Source organism: Macrosteles quadrilineatus, unplaced genomic scaffold, assembly GCF_028750875.1.
Source record: "Macrosteles quadrilineatus isolate MER2022 unplaced genomic scaffold, UCM_ALF_1.0 Scaffold_3__2_contigs__length_128488019, whole genome shotgun sequence".
In the NCBI taxonomy this organism is placed as follows: Eukaryota; Metazoa; Arthropoda; class Insecta; order Hemiptera; family Cicadellidae; genus Macrosteles; species Macrosteles quadrilineatus.
The window spans coordinates 124355367-124365245 of record NW_026542596.1 but is presented as its reverse complement, the minus strand read 5'-3'; positions in this window follow the sequence as shown (position 1 = coordinate 124365245).

Here is a 9879-nt window from a genome sequence, read left to right as displayed (position 1 = left end):
AGCCCAAATGCTATCGAAGAGCAAAACTAAACATTCCAGAAATGACAGGAATCTGTAAGTAATATCAAGAATACTCAAAGCAATTTATGTTATATCCGTAACCATACTCACAAACTACTCACGAACATGGAAAGGTTTCTGGTTATAAAAAGCGGTTCATGTCAATTTTGCAACTGATTCCCGTTGTCCAATCTTGTCGACAAATCGAATTGGCGAAAGTAAAAGTACGTTTTAACAGAGCTGAAATCACTGACGACCCTGTGGTCAGAGGATTACAGATTGCAGACATCTAGAGGTGATGTTTCATCATGTGATAGTGGTGAATGTCTTATTACTGATTACTGGTTACCTACCTTCAGCCATTGTTTGTAATGGCATCAGTATGTGGTTCTCTGGCATTATCACGTCTTCAACTGCCCATTTAGTGGGCAAATGACCACAGGGGGTGGTGAATATACAAATTTGTGGGATTTATAATCATACGCATCATGTTTAGTATTCTATTGTTGACTTAGAGATCTTGAACAAATGTTTGAGATTGACAGTTGTATTCACAGTACCATTCAGGTGAGCATCTGTAGAAACAAAGCAATGAAGACTGTTACACTCTGGCCATTGGCCCCACATAGGCTGGACAGATTGGCCCCAACATAGGCACGTATCATAGTGATTACATTTCTGTTCACTCTTTCAGTAGGGTTAGATTGAGGATGTCTACTAGGATTATAGAGGATCTTGTATTTGTAACCTGCTGCTAAGTTCTTAACAGGTGCACCCGTAAATTCTGAACCATTGTCGAAAACTAAGTATTTTGGGACACCATAAACTAAGAAAATGTCTTCTTCCAGATGTTGAGCCACTGCTCTAGCTGTCGCTGCTCTAAGTGGTTTGAGTATAGAAAATTTAGTGAATGTATCAGTAATTACTAGGATGTATTTGAAACCTTTGGTCGATCTTGGGAAGGGACCCATTAAGTCAGCTGCAACCATCTTCCAGGGTTCATCAACACCCCGCCTTTCACCCATCAACCCAGCAGGTACATTTTGATTGTACTTAGTTCTCTGGCAGATTTTACAACGAGAAATATAGCTAGCAGCGTCCTTCCTCATTTTGGGCCAATAATATTTTAATTGAAGTCTTTTATATGTTTTGAAAGTGCCTAGATGCCCTGCGGTAGGCTGGTCGTGACATTCTTCCAAAGCTGAAGCCCTACTCTCCTTGGGAAGTACCAATTTCCAAACTTTGTCATCTTCTTCTTCTGACAGTCCTATTTGATCATTAATTCTCTTCAATAGCTGATGGTCCTTCACTCTCCACTGTGGATACTTTTGACCCTCAGATCTGACATTTTTGAGCATCCTTGCATACCACTTATCCTTGACATCTACCGGAATGACTACATCACAGTGAAAATTTTCATCAGGCTCAATAGCGGCAGACCTAGACAACAAATCAGGAACGATATTCTCCTCCCCTTTCCGATGAACCAATTCGAAATCATAGGGTTGCAGTCTCAACGCCCACCTTGCTAATCTACCCTGAGGATCTCTCAAATTATATAACCATAAAAGGCTGTAGTGATCAGTTATAACCTTGAACTTTGTCCCTTCATCATAAGGCCGGAAACGTTCCACCGCCCAAATCACTGCTAAGCACTCTCGCTCAGTAGCTGAGTACTTTTGTTCTTGTTGGCTCAGAGTGCGACTCGCATATGCCACAACAACTTCTCCCTGATTACTTTCCTGGGACAACACAGCGCCCACACCAACACCTGATGCGTCACACGAAATAACAAAAGGCCTGGAAAAGTCTGGGCAAGACAAAATCGGTGAGGTTACAAGGCAAGACCTAATATCCAAGAATGCATCTTGAGCTTCCTTTGACCAAACAAATTTTGCACGCTTCTTGAGTAATGTGGTGAGTGGGAAAAGACGAGCAGCAAAATTTGGAATGAACCGCCGATACCATGAGGCTGTCCCACAAAACTGACGGACCTCTTTTTGATTTTGGGGAACTGGCAGATCAATAATCGCTTTGACCTTCTCTGGGTCAACTCTAAGGCCCTTTTCACTGACCACATACCCGAGGTATTTTAATTCAGGACGGCAAAACTGACATTTGTCTCTGTTTAGAGTAACCTTTGCTTCTTTAATTCTTCTCAAAATCTCCGACAATACTTCAATATGTTTTTCAAACGTAGGGGTGACAGCAATAACATCATCAAGGTAGACAAAACAATAGGGTTCCAAGTCAGCTCCTAGAACATTATCCACAAACCTTTGCCATGTCGCTGGAGCATTACTAAGTCCCATGGGCATTGTGACAAAATGAAAAAGTCCTCGACCAGGCACAGTAAAAGCTGTTTTCTCACGGCAGGATGGATCCAATGGAATTTGCCAAAAGGCACTTTTTATGTCTAAGCTTGAAAGATAACGAGCGTCTCGGAGTCTGTCTAGAATAGTTGTAACCTGTGGTAAGGGATAAGCATCCTTTTTTGATACTGAATTTAGTTTCTTAAAGTTCACACAGACCCTTTTAGAGCCATCAGGCTTGTCAACCAAAAGAATTGGGGAAGACCAATCGCTTTTTGAAGGTTCAACTACACCAAGCTGCAACATCTTATCTAATTCATCGCTAACCATCTTTTGGCGGGCTGGAGACATTGGATAGTAACGCTGCTTCACAGCTGGGGCATTATCGGTATCAATAGTGTGAAATACTTTATCTTTCCTTCCTAATGCAGGTTGTGGTCCACTGAAATTTTTGTTAACTAATTCATCCAATTGATTTTTTTGATCGGCAGTAAGATGCTCTTCTCCCTGAATTCCACCACTGAGTGAGCTACAGTAAGAGGTGTTAGTGGCTTTGGAAAACTCCCATCTCCGGTGATGAAGGTCAGCAACAATGTGGAATTTTTCCCAAAAATCAATTCCCAAGAGTAGATTATGCCTAAGTGTTGGAACATACAAAACCTCAAGGTATTTAGTCTGTCCTTCAAGAGTGATGGGTAGAACAATGGTTCCCTGAATAGAATGCTTTTTTGAGTCCGCCGTCTCAACAAATTGAACAGAAGGTGATCGAAGCCTAGCTGGAAATCCATTGAAAACCCAATTTCCTTCCTTGCCCAGAATGGTACGAGATGCACCGGAATCCAAGAGTGCACGCATCTCACGACCAAAAACTCTTACATCCAAATACGGACGGGAATCTCCCTCAACTGATTCGATAACAAAAGCAACCTTGCTTTTCCTTTGACTGACATCACTGTTTCTGAACTTTGCATTTTTATTTGGGGAGGCAGCGAGGTTACCCAATCTGGCTCCCCACTCTATGCGTTTTTTGGACAACATAAAGAGCATTCAATTTTTTTAACATTCTTGGCCCCGCAACCATAGCAGAAAGTTGTTCTGGGTTTAGTGCACGCTCTCTGTGCATGTCCCTCTTCATCACAATTCCAGCATTTCATCTTGGTTGACCTGCGAGAATAACTTGCATGAGACACCTCAGCAACACGCTGCTTAATCCCAGTGACCTTTTGGTAGGCTAGTCAGGTTCTAATATTGGAGCATGTGTAGACATGGCCTTCCAGTTAGCCGCCCTCAATCGACCTAACTCGGCTTTTCTTCCTACAATCCTTAGTTGGCCTACAGAAACAATTGGAAACATACATAATTTTTCTTGTAGATATTGATTCAAATTCTTTAACATCTGCTTCAATCGACTATCTTCGCTTACAGGAACAGATAAACGACTATACAGCCCTTCCATAGACGCTATGTAAAGATCTATTGATTCAAGCTCTCCCTGTCTACGATTCATAATCTCTTGTATCAACATGTCATCGTAGTCCGGTGTTTGGAAAACCTCCTTCATCTCCTTGCAAAGATCAGGCCAATTTGAGATTCTTCCTACAGTAGACCTATACCAGATCAAGGAACTCCCAGAAAACAAGTCAACTGCAGATTTAAACAACTGCGATTCCGTTAATCCTCTGGCTCGTCGCAACTCCTCCACTCTCTGTAAAAAGCTGCCAACACTCTGACCAGAACTATTGGAAAACTGTAGACCCCATTTGTGTACGGGAACAAATCCAGGCTTCTGATACTGTTCATTCAACTCGAGACTAGAGTTACTATTCACCTTATGCGAAATAAGGGGACCTGACTTTAATGATCCACCAAGTGGTTCAGAGACCCCTGGATTACAGCTCAAATTCATTGAAGTCCGAAAAACAGGTTTATTTTCTTTAACTGTTGATTCATTATTCTGTGTTAAGTCAGGTGGTATAATTTGCCCCTCAGACTCCTTAGACTCAGTTTCGATTTCTTCCTCATGTAGAGCTAATGTCTTAGGTTCCTTGAAATCATCTAGAAGCTTCTTTGTCTGGATCTTCAAATCAGCTTTTGTTTCCTCCTCGTCGCTGTCCGATGAAGCAGGTACAGGAATCCTATCAACCCTTAAGTACAAATGCCAAAGCCGAGCAACAATTCGTTGATATTCGTTATCATTAAAAGTTCCTTCGTATGCCCCTATCAGCGAAGACAAGTCCTGAAATATTTCATTGCAAATATCAAGTTCCGATTGAGGATCAAGATCACTTACACAACCTGGTACCACCTCTGTGTTTGATCTGAAACAGTGAGAAAGTTTTTTCCGGTTCTCCCCAGCAGTACCTTCCACAGGAATATTCCTAATCTTCAACTCATACTGCACTTCGGTTTTCCGTAAATGGTAGGCATTCATATTGATTGTTGCTACTAGATTATACACAGAGACACTTATGCTCATCAACTACCAGGTCATAAATATATACAGATATAATCATCAATGGCCAATGACAACAGATTTCTTCAATAAAACTATTAAATTGCAAAATACAACAAATATACACATAAAATAACAGTAGACCCCAATCAGTAAAGTCCTCCAATCCAAAATGACAATGTAATCACTGTATGATATCAGCCAAAGATGTAGGCTAATCAATGCTGAAATTCTAAGTCCAAATTGTTGTAGCAAATTTTCTTAATAATCCCAATAATAATAAAAGCAGCTTATTAATTTCAAAAATTCTTCAGGCCCCACGTTGGAAAAGCCATTTGTTACACTCTGGCCTCAGGTCGCTCAGTACTGGGGTGGGTCGATGTAAATGAACAGAGTGTTTATCCTTAATAAATCAAAATTATTCATGAAAAGGGCGCCACCTAGTTTTAATCTTCCTAGGAACCAAACTAGGAAATATTCCAAGGTAAAGGATGATGTGATTAATTTTGAAAATAAGTTACTAAAAAGGGAATGGCAGAGGCTTACTATTAAAACAAATTAAATTGACCAAACATACAAGTCTCAAATAATATTTCTATCAAAATTCAACTATTATCGATGAAAGCAGAGATTATTATCTTTTCTTTTTTATCTACCAGCTAAATATTCAATCAAACAAAACTGATATTTTTGATTTGAAACACTATCACTTCTAAGATAAGGCTATTAGGCAATATGAATGAATACCAAAGATTTGATTACCCAAGAAAACATTTACTGATCAGTTGCAAAACATTTTTACCTTTAACTTCCATTTTTATAACTACCAAAATTAATTAGAAATTGTCGGCCGACACTAAGATGAATTATTGAGCACAAAAGACATATAATACACAGTAATAAATATATATAACCCTGAAACAAATACTTATATCTAAACAAAATAGATCCTGAAAGTGTCCAACTATCTCATAATAAATCCCAAAATAGTTAACTAATGTAATATTAAAATAATTGTCCTATCTGTTGTTTGAGAGCGTTGGTATAGTCGAAGTTAGGTTGTACACAGGTTGACTGCACGGACACAGGTGAGTCTGTCAATGTCACAGGTTGTGTTGAAGTCGAGGTCCTCTAGCCACAAATGGAATAATGCCAGAGCAGGTCCAAGATACCACAGTCCACATCCAAAGGGCGATAGGTAACCAAAATCAAGTCCGCAGACTTTCCCTGTGCAAAACCCACACACTCTAGTATTGAAGACTAACACACTTTAAAATAGTAAATTAGGTTAAACCTTTCAGAAGTCCGTTAACACATGGTAAGTCCAGAAGAATTCAGAGGTTTATACATGAATTGGTTAAAGTTCAGAATAACGCATATAACTTCATATTATTCGGTGTAGCATTATTTACCTTTGACACTTTCAATTCAATGGGCTAATTTACTACTTTGAGTTCAGTAGCTACTAAAGCACTATAAAGTTAATTAAACATGAGGACAAATAATCTCTGAAAGTATATACATATTTTACCCAGCATCAGAAGTAATTATAGAATGATATTATTAGTAAAACCTAACCAAATGAAACATTATTTTAAATTGCTCCAAGTGTACTACACTTTCTTGAACTGTGTTCCCTATTTGCAATCATTACTGAGACATAAAATCACTTTCAACTCAATATTTACAACTAAAGTTTACAGTGACAAAATTTCATAGCTAAACAACATTTAAATTAACTAGTGACATAAATAATAACGCAGTTCTAATGAGAATTTGGAATATTTTGTTGAAATTAATTAATAATAATTCAAAGAATAACTAACATTTAAATAAATTCATCGACTTGAACCTACACAACCTTTTGACACCTGAATTTTACAGGGAATCAAACATGACATAATATTTTAATATTTTGGAATCTTCAATAAGCATGTAAATCATCTTTAAACATAATAATTACTAGCCTACATTTAGTGTCATTAGTTAATCATCAAAATCATTAATACTTGACCCTATTTGACTCATATTTACACAAAACAATTAATTTATACAAATGAAACAAATATTTAAAACTTACATTGGGGTACAGAACAGCATTACTATTACAATTAATTAAATTCTCATGTAAATTAGCAAGTTAAAATTAGAAAGCACATGGTCAGCAATTTTCATGTTTTTTCCTCTAGACAAGTTTTACTTTGCACTATATTACAAAATTGTAAAATTCCAATCATACTAACTAACCATGAAAATGTCATATTTATGATTCTTTAAAACTGACTAAAACTATATGACTAACAAATTGACAAAGTATCTTACTTATTAAATAATAATGATTTACTCTGAAATATTCCAAATCCTCAGTTTGCATGTCTGGCCATTAGTTCCAAATCAAGAACCAGGAAAATGTTAAATTAAAATGTATTTAAATCATAAATGGATTAAAATTGGGTTCAAATTATTTACAAAATTGATCATTGACTAATCTTACCTCTGCCAAATAAATCCAAAAGGAATGGACACAAGGGAAAAGGTTGATGTTCACAAGGCTGGACACAGGTCTTCTAACTGCAAACTCTTCAAAATGGCTGAACTATCTGTATTACTTTAAAACATCCTCACTGCATGGAGTTGCCTTGTAGAAGAGGTCAGATTTGCTCATAGTTGTAACTGTGACATGTCAGGATGCAAATTTCCTGTCTGGCAGGGGGTGGGGAATAGGAGTGGACAAAGTCCAGCTAGGCACAGGCTGTTGCTCACCAAGTTAATATTCCAGCTGATGGGATTTATTTAATGCCTTCAAAACCCTGACACAAAGTCATGACAGCAAAGTAAATAATATTGCGTTCTCATGGGAAGGAGCTCCTAAATTCCCATTTGATCTCATAATGATCATGGCCATTGATCATTCAGAACAAGTATTTATTTATCAACAAAACTGTCACAAGACATTAGTGCAAAGTGTATTTCAAGAGAAATATGATGAAGTGGTTTTACAGTAATAATTCCTAAGAAGAAATGAATTTTTTATACTTTCGAAAGTTGGTAAATTTGGATGTTTTGAACAAAGCTTAAAATAATGGATTGATAGAATTTTATTATTCTATGCCTTAAACAATAGATTATTCAACAAACATATGGGATGCCTATTAATATTGAGATCAAAATATGCGGTCAGCTCCACTGCAATCTGAAGTCATAAGTTAACTAATGACACAGAAAACATACTACTACAACCCATAGAGGATATGGGTTATATAGGTTATAGTAGTATGCTTTCTGTGAGTGATAACTGAACTGCCAAACAACTTATACGAACACAGCAAAGTGTTATGGTAAAAAAGGCTACAATTTAATATCACTTATTCTCTTCTACATCTTCTCCATGTTTAGGATCACGACCTCACTGTAAGCTTGTAAACTGTAAACCAAATAATGATGAAGAATGTTTAAATGCCGTTTAAAATTATTATGCAGTATTTCACAGGTTAAGATTGCAAAAACATTACTTACTATTATTATGGGTTTTATGATGAAGATTGCAAGCATCATATGATCACACAGACATGATTGTCCACTTTACACATTGAGTAATGCCATCATAAACTGCGGCCAGAGAGTCTGACATCACTGTAGTGATGACATCACTTGTACATCACGTGGTACATGACATCCCTCGTCAACAACCACAACATGTCGACTGGTCTTCTGTTTATTCGGGTTTTAAAACATTTGTCACTCCAAAATGTGTGCCTATTCCAGAGTCTGGATTCCAAATAAGGAAACTTGAGTGTTCTTGAGGAATATTCTTTAAATTATTCAGAATTTGGTAGATTATGGTCTAGGTATAAAAATTCTTAAACCGAAAAGTATTCGAGTAAATGCATTATTTTATTACACGTTTACTTAAAAATATATGTTGCAGCTTTATTAACTGACAGACAATAAACAACTATTGAATTCTCAAACCTTTTTACTGTAGACATTGTCAACTGAAATTATAGTTTAGGGTAAATTTTGTAAAAAAAAATATCCATAGGGAACTACCACAGTAGTGGAAAACTACTTGACAAAAATCACTCAGTTTCTTAAGTTTGTTTACTAACCATCCCGTTTTTACCAAGCAGCTATATCATATGAAACACATAAACCATTGGTGTAGTTGTTTTATCTTTTGTTGAGCACAGCCAATGAAAATGCAAGTTGTCTCGTCACAGTTTGAACAAGTACGGAACCGGTTGCGTCATTCATTTAATCTAACTAAACAATCACACAAATAAACGTTACGCTACGTAGTGGAGCGACGCAACAGCGCCTAGGGCAGGTTAGTTCTCTGACAACCCTAACAATCAATGATACGCTCCTGTGTCAACAAGGGAACCAGATCGATCTAACACTTTAAAATGCAAATCAGTCGCACAATGATATTAACATCGGACTTACAAAACGTCTCGAGGATTAGCCTGTTGTGAAAGAGATCTGGAAACGCTACACAAATAGAGACTCCCCTCTGTTGACAGGTGGTGTGACAACAGGACTGAATTTGACCTGGTCCGTTCTGGGTCCGCAGGCGCAGCCATGCGGATACTTTCAGGGGTGCGACATTAGGACTGAGGGAGATCTCCCTCTCCGCGTCCCTTTCTTCCCGTTCTCCCTACCCTCACAGACATAGGCAAGAGAACTAATCACCTAATGGAGTCGTTCACTAGGTCGCTGAGAACGCATCACCTCATGGAATCGTTCCCCTAATTGCTGTGTCGTGTTTTTGAGAAAACTTGACTGTGCGGCATATTTTTTCCCAGATCAAGACTAAAAATGTTTAAAGTTAGATCCGTTAAATAATGACTGAAATATAGGCTCTATTATTTCGTAAGTTACATAATGTATCGTGAATGGAAATACAAGGAGTAAATTAAAAAAGCTGTTTAGTTGTACACTATTTACTATTATTTATAAAAAACGTTACTTGCATTAAAACCAGCTCAGTTGGAACAAAAAAAATACATTTAAATATCCTATACAGTTTACACAGACACTTTTTAACGTTCACAAATTTCTTAGAAAAACACATAAAAAACTATGAAACATTAAAAAACGAATACAAACAAAATA